Raw genomic sequence first — 11029 nt, forward strand, 5'->3', positions numbered from 1 at the left:
GAGACAGAGCATGAGCAGGGGAGGGGTAGAGAGGGAGACACAGAATCTGAAGCAGGCTCCAGGCTCTGAGCTGTCAGCACAGAGCCTGACATGGGTCTTGAACTCATGGACTGTGAGATCATGACCTGAGCCGAAGTCGGACACTTAACCGACTGAGCCACCCAGGCGCCCCAATTTTTTAAAAAATCTACAACACCAACCCCCCCCCAAAAAAAAAGAAACTGGAAGTAGCTGGGGAAAGGTTGTTCTTGTGAATATGTGTGACCTGCTGATTGTGTCTGTGCAGGATGAAACTTAGAGCCACAGGCCTAGATCACGAGCCCAAACAAGAAACATAAAGGACTAATAACAATGCTGCATAGGGAGTACCTGTGATTTTGTCACGAAATTCACCAGAACAGTATCTGAAATCTTTGGAGTTTTGTTATGTCTTTGGTGCTGTGTTTGACCTTATATAAATACGAAGAATTTTATACAGCATATACAGGATCCAGCAGAGGAAAACAGAAACCTCAATATATTTGGGAGCTTTTTTTATTCTGCCCACCTGGAGTTGATGCTGATCGTGATGGTGGAGACATGCAGGAAGGTGATGATGTCAGTGGCCTACTGTGCCACCTCTGTGGGGGAATAAAACAAATTTGCATCCAAAGTCATTGTGGAAATGCTTCAACCTCAAAGCTGCCAAACATCCCCACCACACACACACAATTTGTAACCAGCAGAAAGAATTCCTGAAGACCACACAAGAGAATAAACAATGGACAAACCGTTCCAACAGAAACTTCAAATAAGAGGTTACTCAATAGATAATACAGGTGTAAAAATGTTCTATGTCTATAGTAGTCACAAAAATTTCAAATATGACACTACCGCCTGGTGCCATCAAACACGACGTAAAAATCTAAAACAAGGAGGACAGGGGTGCCTTGTTGGCTCAGGTGGAAGACCATGAGACTCTTGATCTCAGGGTTGTGAGTTCAGACACATCATTGGGTACAGAGATTACTAAAATAAACAAACTTTAAAAAAAAGAATAAAAGGAGAGTGAGAGAAACAACAAGTCTTTGCAAACTTGTGGATCAACCAAGAATCTTGAAACTACTGGCAAACATTAAAATTTGGAAACTGTGTGGTAGTATAAACTTTAGCTGTCTTGGATATACTATGTCCCAACAAATATACAGCTATGAATATACTCAACAAAGTGTGTCTGGTATCCCTAAAAGACTGGTTACAGAATTATATACCAGCACTACTCGTTACTCATAGTAGTCCAAACTCAGGAATACCCACTTCCCATTAACAGGACCAGCCATCGGTGAATGTTTTCATAGTCACACCACGGAGTCTTCTACAGCAGATCTAAAATGCTAACAAGACTACGCAAGAATACAAATCAATTTTCAAAAGTCATATGGCATGAGAAATAAGTCATCATTACACATTCAGGCAGTATGACTCCATTTATATCAAGTACAAAATGGGAAAAGTGATCTAATCTTTCCAATCTTGGAGAGTTATGAACGTATTCCCAAACATCACAATCCTACAAAGATAGCCAAGAAAGCTATACCCGTGGGGACAGTGACTTAGAGAGAACACAAGAAGATACCCAGAATTCTGACAACCACCTGTTTCTTCATCTTGGAATTGCATACACCGGTGTGGTCACTTGTGAAATACCAGTGAGTTGCATCATTAAAACGTGTATATCTTCTAGTTTTTCAAATACAAACCATCAAAATAAAATTTCAGGGAGCTGAGAAGATTCTGTGCTTGTGTCTGGCTTGCTCAATGAGTCCGTACAGAAAGAAAACTTATGGACCAAAAGGTCCAGATTGGAGGTCAACAATGAAACATCACAGAATAATAATGGTGCTTACAATGAGTCTGAGATTTGGTTTAAAAAAATTCAGGAGAGCAGCTTCCTAAATATTTGTTCCTTCTTGCTATATTTGCCATAGGAGTGACGATATTTACCAGCACATACAGGGTCCGCAAAGGACAATGGAAATCCCAATATCCTGGGGAGGCTTTAGCTAATCTCCACCCACCTGGAGGTCTCGGGGCGAAGACGCAGCTGGTGCCAGTGAACACACCCTGCCAGCGTTGTGAGGACAGAAAACAGATGTGCACTCAGAAATGCATGGAAGAATGTTTCAACTCATGGCTGCCAATGTCTTGGGGACACCTGTAAAAGGAAATGACCAAGAAGCAAGTATAATCAGGTGCCTAACAATCACATCTCAGGATCTCAACCTGGATTCCCTGTAGAAGAGGAAGAGACAGACGATGGTAAAGAAGGGAGAAAATGCCAAGGATTCCAACCATCATCAATGAAGAGGAAACTGTTCTCATTGCCAAATCCTGGAGTCCATTCTGACAGATCCCAGTGAGTAATACTGGTCTTCAGAATCCGAGTATCCTGCACTGGAACATGTCTTTTCGACTGCATGTATCATATCAGTTGAGACACATTATCTCTGGGAAACATATTTACTTCAGTTTCACTGTGTCAAGGTGCCTCCCACAGTGGAAAAAATAACCTTTATTTTTTTTTTCACATTTTATTTATTTTTGAGACAGGGAGAGACAGAGCATGAACAGGGGAGGGTCAGAGAGAGGGAGACACAGAATCTGAAACAGGCTCCAGGCTGAGCTGTCAGCACAGAGCCCGACGCGAGGCTCCAACTCACGGACCACGAGATCATGACCTGAGCCGAAGTCGGCCACTTAACCGACTGAGCCACCCAGGCGCCCCAAAAAAATAACCTGTAAATACCACTTAAAATGCATGAATCACTGCCTACTACCATACATATGGAATCTTTTTTCTTTTCCTAAAGGCATGATGGAGGCACGAACATTGTTTCTATGGCAGAGATAAAGACAAGCTAGGCACACAGGGGAAGTAATCTCAGTTCACACATTGGTTAGGGGCCGAGTGGAGACTGGAACCTGGCACGTTGGAGCGAAGACAGTGTCTGAACCTCTGTGCTCCACTAACAATGCACGTCAGCTGTGCCTTCAAATAGTCCAGACGCATATTTAATTTTGCATTTATACTTTTCCATCTTATTTCACACTATATTTTATTTTATATGTTTGGTGTAAAAAGCATACATTTTTCATGAAGGATATTTTATTTAGGTGAATAACATATGTAAATAAAGTTTTAATATCATAGTAAAGTTCAGAGGCATGAATTACAGGCTAATCCTGCAGGACACATCCCTGTGCCCACATTAGATTTCATAAATGCAGTATTTGCTAACAATACTTTGGCAGTAGAAAGAGTCATTTCCTGTCACAGTAAGAACAAAAATCATGGCTTCCATACACACAATATTACATCATAGTACCTTGTTCTCTAATCAACGGTTTATAAAATCCTACTATAAGATGAAACAGTTATTGATGATTATGTTTTAAATGCTGAGGTATTTAACAAAATGTGCATTGAGTGAAACTATTAGCACTAAGGCAAGATTGTAAAAGACAGTAAAATACAAGACACACGTAAAATGGTTCTAAGAATATGGAATTGTGTCACGTAAGTTAAAAATCATTAGAATATTAGTTCTGAGACTGGGATTCTTCTAGAATATTATTAAACCAGAGAGAATGAGCCAAGATTCACATGCCCCAGGTACCTCTTGTCTGGTCCCATAATTACAGTGAACTTTGCCCCAACTGACTCTCGGTTCCTGCTCTGGTATGATGTCATGGTTTTGTGAGTTTGAGCCCCATGTTGGGATCCCCACGGACAGTGCAGAGCCTGATAGGGATTCTCTCTCCCTCTCTCTCTGCCCCTACCCCACTCTGCTATCTCTGTCTCTCTCAAAATAAAGAAATAAACGTATTTTTTAAAAAATTCTAAAAACAGATTCATCTACACGATCTCTGTAAAGGATTAGAAAACTGTTTCTGCTCTACCCTTCTCTGTATTATAAGCAGAAGGCATTGTAAGCACACCTCTACTGACACTGAAAACTCTCAGCTCACACCCAAGGAACTACTCCACCTCCCTCTTTAGCTCTTCCCCTGGTCTGTCCCGACCCTCAGGATCCCTTTCCAGACACGAACACTTACTCACACGTCCTTCCTTACAGCGGCTGCCTCTCCGTCTGACAGAGAAAGAACTCACTGGACTCGTCACGTTGAAGGATGGGGGCGCAGTGTGAAGGTCACAGCAGCCAGTACGTGTGAGGGAGGGAGGCAGCCAGACCAGAGATAAGGCTTTGTGATCTGTGACCTCCCCTCCCGTCAGAACTGCAATTATCATTTCACACGTGGTGGCAGTGACAGCACAGCCTTCGGTAGCTGACAATACTTCTGAAAAACTTTCTCCCAGGACTAATTACCAAATCCAATTACAAGTTTGTGAGTATCTCCGAAGAGACTGTTGTCTGCTTTAGGAGGGGCTCTTACTTTTCACGATCCCTGATGGCAGAGAGGGGCTCACAGGGAAGGAGCAGTAAATACTGATGTCAGACAACTAAGGGACTGGCAGTGAGTGTGTGTGTCTCACAGGCGTCCCCAATTCCTGGCGTCCCCGATACCTGGTGGTGCTCTGGTGGGAAAGGCAAATCCCCAGGAGCAGAGTGGGGCCCGGGAGGTTCTTGGGCCACACAGGGAGAAGCGGTTCCACTGCTGGAAAGACACTTGGTAGAGGCTGTGAGGCCACCTGGGCCCAGCAGACCCCAGACAATGGTCACATTCGCTGGTGCTGAACAAGGTCATTAAGGGTGAAGCCTGGTGCCAGATGTGTGCTGTGATTTTCCATAATCCCTGAAATGCTGCTGCTACACTATCTCGTGAACTTTTTCTGGTGTGGGCTGGCATCTGGCTGCAGTCTCTGGGCATCAGCAGCAGCACAGTCCCACAATCTTTCCTGGGTGGGGCTGGCACCCGGCCGTGGCTCGGTGAGACCCTCCAATGAGTCAAAGCCGCAGTACCTCAGAAGTGGGGGGCCGGGGAAGGCAGTCGCATCTGAGACAAAACTCAGGAGAGAGGTACTACCTGGGGCTTGGTCAGGGACAGCATAAAAGTGGGGAGTGAATGAAAGCTGAAGACAAAGGACAGGTGAGCGATTGCTGATCAGGGAGAAGAGAGTTCCAATACTAGAGACTGGGTAGCTGGGTGACGCCATTTTCACCGCTCCTGCACATGGGCATACCCACCTACAAGCGCCACAACAATCCACCCCAATAGGCTGGCAGCGCCAACTAGGGGAGAATGGAGCCATTACACTAAGCCCCGCCCAACTGGGCCAAAATCACTCTTCAAGAACAGAAGTCTCAACACCTGCTTAGTTTATGGACTATAAAGCACTTCATAGTCTGACTTCTAGGGGAAAAACGAAGTAATTTCAATCGTATTTCAGTTTGTTACCAGGCCAATCTATTCAATTTTCTTTTTTTTTCCCTTTTCTTTTCTCTTTTTTCTCTTTTTAATTTCCTTTTTCTTGATTACAATAGGAGAAACAATTCATTTTTATTTTTAACTTTTATTAAAAAAAATTTTTTTTTTACTATATTTTTTACTTTTGTGTAAATTTTTCAAATTCTATTTAATTCCATCATTTTATTGTACTCTACTTCACTATATTCCTTTCTTCAAATTATAAAACGATTTCCTTTTTTATCTTCCCTTTTTTGTTTCTTTTTTCTTGAATACAGAAAGAGACAATTCATTTGTAATTTTTATTAAAAATATTTTTAATTTTTTTCAACTATATTTTTCACTTTTGTGTAAATTGTTTCAAATTCTAGTTTACTTACATCATTTTATTTTAGTCCACTTCAGTGGAAACATTTTTTCAAATTTTCAAACAATTTCTTTTTTCTTCTCTCCCCTTTTTTCTCTAACCCATCAAGCAACTTAAACACCCAGACCAAAACACACCTAGGATCTAGCATCATTCATTCAATTTGTGTGGGTGTGTGTGTGTGTGTGTCTGTGTGTTTAATTTTTTAATTGTAATATTTTTTTAATTTTAATTTTTTAACCTCATTAACTCCTCCTCTCCCTTCAAAATGATGAAACAAAGGAATTCACCACAAAATAAAGAGCAGGAAGAAACGACAGCCAGAGACTTAACCAACACAGATACGAGCAAGATGTCTGAACCAGAATTTACAATCATGACAATAAGAATACTAGCTGCGGTCGAAAATAGATTAGAATCCCTTTCTGTGGAGATAAAAAAAAAAAAAAGTAAAAACTAGTCAGGATGAAATAATAAAAAGTGCTATAACTGAGCTGCAATCACGAACGGATGCTGTGGTGGCAAGGATGGATGAGGCAGAACAGAGAATCAGTGATACAGAGGACAAACTCATGGAGAATAACGAAGCAGAGAAAAAGAGGGAGATTAAGGCAAAAGAGCACAATTTAAGATTAGAGAAATCAGTGTCTCAATAAAAAGGAACAACATCAGAATCACAGGGGTCCCAGAAGAAGAAGAGAGAGAAATACGGGTAGAAGGGTTATGTGAGCAAACCATAGCTGAAAACTTTCCTAATCTGGGGAAAGACACAGACATCAAAATCCAGGAAGCACAGAGGACTCCCATTAGATTCAACAAAAACCGACCATCAACAAGGCATATCATAGTCAAATTCACAAAATACTTAGGCAAGGAGAGAATCATGAAAGCAGCAAGGGAAAAAAAGTCCTTAACCTACAAGGGAAGACAGATCAGGTTTGCAGCACACCTATCCACAGAAACATGGCAGGCCAGAAAGGAGTGGCAGGATATATTCAGTGTGCTGAATCAGAAAAATATGCAGCCAAGAATTCTCTACCCAGCAAGGTTGTCATTCCAAATAGAAGGAGAGATAAAAAGTTTCCGAGACAAACAAAAATGAAAGGAGTCTGTGACCACTAAACCAGCCCTGCAAGAAATTTTAAGGGGGACTCTGTGATGGGGAAAAAAGATGAAATTAATTAATTTAATTAAATACCAAAAGCAACAAAGACTAGAAAGGACCAGAGAACACCACCAGAAACTCCAACGCTACAAGCAACATAATGGCAATAAATTCATATCTTTCGGTACTCACTCTAATATCAATGGACTCAATGCTCCAATCAAAAGATACAGGGTAACAGAATGCATAAGAAAACAAGATCCATCTATATGCTGTTTACAAGGGACCCACTTTAGACCTAAGTCCTTTTGTGTCTTTAGACCTAGACACCTTCAGATTGAAAGTAAGGAGATGGAGAACCATCTATCATGCTAATGGTCAACAAAAGAAAGCCAGAGCAGGCGTACTTATATCAGACAATCTAGACTTTAAAATAGAAACTGTATCAAGAGATGAAGAAGGGCATTATATCATAATTAAGGGGTCTATCCACCAAGAAGATTTAACAATTGTAAACATTTATGCACCAAACGTGAAAGCACCGAAATATATAAATCAATTAATCACAAACATAAAGAAACTCATTGATAGTAACACCATCACATTAAGAGACTTCAACACCCCACTCACAGCAATGGACAGATCATCTAATTGCAAAATCAACGAGGAAACAATGGCTATGAATGACACACTGGACCAGATGGACTTAACACTTATATTCAGAACATTTCATCCTAAAGCAGCAGAATATACATTCTTCTCCAGTGCACATGGAACGTTCTCCAGAATAGACCACATACTGGGACACAAATCAGCCCTCAGAAAGTACAAATAGATCGTGATCGTACCGTGCATATTTTCAGACCACAATGCTATCAAACTTGAAATCAACCACAAGAAAACATTTGGAAAGGTAACAAATACTTGGAGACTAAAGAACATCCTCCCAAAGAATGAGTGGGCTACGGAAGCAGTTAAAGAGGAAATTAAAAAGAATATAGAAGTCAATGAAAATGATAACACCACAACCCAAAACCTCTGGGATGCAGCAAAGGAGGTCATAAGACGAAAGTATACAGCAACCCAGGCCTTCCTAAAGAAGGAAGAAAGATCTCAGATACACAACCCAACCTTACACCTTCAAGAGCTGGAAAAAGAACAGCAAATAAAACCAAAAACCAGCAGAAGTCAGGAAACAATAAAGATTAGAGCAGAAATTAATGCGATTGAAACCAAAAAAAAAAAAAAAAAAAAAAACCAGAATAGATCAATGAAACCAGAAGCTGGTTCTTTGAAAGAATTGACACGACTGATAAACCACTAGCCAGTTTGACCAAAAAGAAAAAGGAAAGGACCCAAATAAATCAAGAATGAAAGAGGAGAGATCACAACCAACACAACAGAAATAAAAACAATAAGAGAATATTATGAGCAATTATATGCCAATAAAATAGGCAATCTGGAAAAAATGGACAAATTCCAAGAAACATATACACTACCAAAATTGAAACAGGAATAGAAAATTTGAGCAAACCCATAACCAGTAAGGAAATCAAACTAGTAATCAAAAACCTTCCCCAAGGGGTGCCTGGGTGGCTCAGTCGGTTGGGCATCCGACTTCAGCTCAGGTCATGATCTCACAGTCCGTGAGTTCTAGCCCTGCGTTGGGCTCCATGCTGTCAGTTCAGAGCCTGGAGGCTGCTTCAGATTCTGAGTCTTCCTATCTCTCTCTCTCTGCCCCTCCCCTGCTCACGCTCTGTCTCTCTATATCAAAAAAATGAATAAACGTTAAAACAATTTTTTTTAATTAAAAAAAAAATAAACCTTCCCCAAAACAAGAGTCCAGGGCCAGATGGCTTTCCAGGGGAATTCTACCAAACATTTAAGAAGAGTTAACACCTATTCTCTTGAAGCTGTTCCAAAAAAATAGAAACGAAAGGAAAACTTTCAAACTCATTTCTATGAAGCCAGCATTACCTTGATTCCAAAACCAGACAGCAACCCCACTAAAAAGAGGAATGACAGACCAATTTCCCTGATGAACAAGGATGCAAAAATCCTCAACAAGACATTAGCCAACTGGCTCCAACAATACATTAAAAAAATTATTCACCATGACCAAGTGGGATTTATACCTGGGAGGATGGGCTGGTTCAATATCTGCAAAACAATTAATGTGATTCATCACATCAATAAAAGGAAGGACAAGAACCATATGATCCTCTCAATAGATGCAGAGAAAGCATTTGACAAAATACAGCACCCTTTCTTGATAAAAACCCTCAAGAAAGCAGGGATAGAAGGATCATACCCGGAGATCATAAAAGCCATATATGAACGAGCCAATGCTAATATCATCCTCAATGGGGAAAAACTGAGAGCTTTCTCCCTAAGGTCAGGAACAAGAAAGGGATGTCCACTCTCACCAGTTATTCAACATAGTATTGGAAGTCTTAGCCTCGACAATCAGACAACACAAAGAAATACAAGGCATCCAAATAGGCCAGAAGGAGGTCAAATTTTCACTCTTCACAGATGACATGATACTCTATATGGAAAAACCTAAAGATTCCACCAAAAAAAACTGCTAGAACTGATTCATGAATTCAGCAAAGTGGCAGGATATAAAATCAATGCACAGAAATTGGTTGCATTCCTCTACACCAACAATGAGGCAACAGAAAGAGAAATCAAGGGATCGACCCCATTTACAGTTGCACCAAAAACAACAAAATACCTAGGAATAAATCTAACCAAAGAGGTGAAAAATATATACACTGAAAACGATAGAAAGCTTATGAAAGAAACTGAAGACACAAAAACATGAAAGAAGATTCCATGGTCCTGGAGAGGAAGAACAAATATTGTTAAAATGTCAATACTACCCAAAGCCAATTATATATTCAATGCAATCCGTATCAAAATAACACCAGCATTCTTCACAGAGCTAGAACAAATAATCCTAAAATTTGTATGGAACCAGAAAAGACCCCGAATAGCCAAAGCAATCTTGAAAAAGAAAACCAAAGCAGGAGGCATCACAATCCCAGACTTTAAGCTACACTACAAAGCTGTAATCATCAAGACAGTATGGTACTGGCACAAGAACAGACACTCAGATCAATGGAACAGAATAGAGAACCCAGAAATGGACCCACAAACGTATGGCCAACTAATCTTTGACACAGCAGGAAAGAATATCCAATGGAATAAAGACAGTCTCTTCAGCAAGTGGTGCTGGGAACACTGGACAGAGACATGCAGAAGAATGAACCTGGACCACTTTCTTACACCATACACAAAAAGAAACTCAAAATGGAGGAAAGACCTCAATGTAAGACAGGAAGCCATCAAAATCCTCGAGCAGAAAGCAGGCAAAAACCTCTTTGATCTTGGCCGCAGCAACTTCTTACACAACACGTCTCCAGAGGCAAGGGAAGCAAAAGCAAAAATGAACTACTGGGACCTCATCAAATAAAAACCTTCTGCACAGCAAAGGAAACAATCAGCAAAACTAAAAGGCAACTGACAGAATGGGAGAAGATATTTGCAAACGAAATATCAGATAAAGGGTTAGTATCCAAAATCTAAAAAGAACTTATCAAACTCCACACCCAAAAAACAACTAATCCAGTGAAGAAATGGGCAAAAGACATGAATAGACACTTCTCCAAGGAAGACATCCAGATGGCCAACAGACACATGAAAAAATGCTCCACATCACTCATCATCAGGGAAATACAGGTCAAAACCACAATGAGATACCACCTTACACCTGTCAGAATGGCTAACATTAAAAACTCAGGCAACACCAGATGTTGGCTAGGATGCGGAGAAAGAGGATCTCTTTGGCACTGCTGGTGGGAATGCAAACTGGTGCAGCCACTCTGGAAAACAGTATGGAGGTTCTTCAAAAAATCAAAAACAGAACTACCCTATGACCGTGCAATTGCACTACTAGGAATATATCCAACGGATACAGGTATGCTGTTTCAAAGGGGCACATGCACCCTTATGTTTATAGCAGTGCTATCGACAAGAGCCAAAGTATGGGAAGAGTCCAGATGTCCATTGACAGTTGAATGGACAAAGAAGATGTGGTGTTTATGTATACAACGGAGTATTACTCGGCAATCACAAATAATGAAATC

At 40.6% G+C, this 11029-nt stretch overlaps 1 non-coding gene across 12 annotated transcripts in view; it reads right to left on the bottom strand.

The window, feature by feature from the left end:
* LOC132677092 (uncharacterized) overlaps positions 1 to 11029 on the bottom strand; it is a 290019-nt gene that overhangs the window by 80658 nt on the left and 198332 nt on the right. For 10 of the 12 annotated variants that reach the window (XR_014136183.1, XR_014136186.1, XR_013552471.2 and 7 more), the window contains one exon: positions 2058 to 2194. This is a non-coding gene — a transcript (uncharacterized LOC132677092). Of the gene's footprint in view, positions 1 to 547; positions 621 to 2057; positions 2195 to 11029 lie in introns of all 12 variants that reach the window. The other 2 variants (XR_014136182.1, XR_014136184.1) reach the window with 2 other exon arrangements.

Source organism: Panthera onca, chromosome E2 (assembly GCF_046562875.1).
Source record: "Panthera onca isolate mPanOnc1 chromosome E2, mPanOnc1 haplotype 2, whole genome shotgun sequence".
Taxonomy (NCBI): domain Eukaryota; kingdom Metazoa; phylum Chordata; class Mammalia; order Carnivora; family Felidae; genus Panthera; species Panthera onca.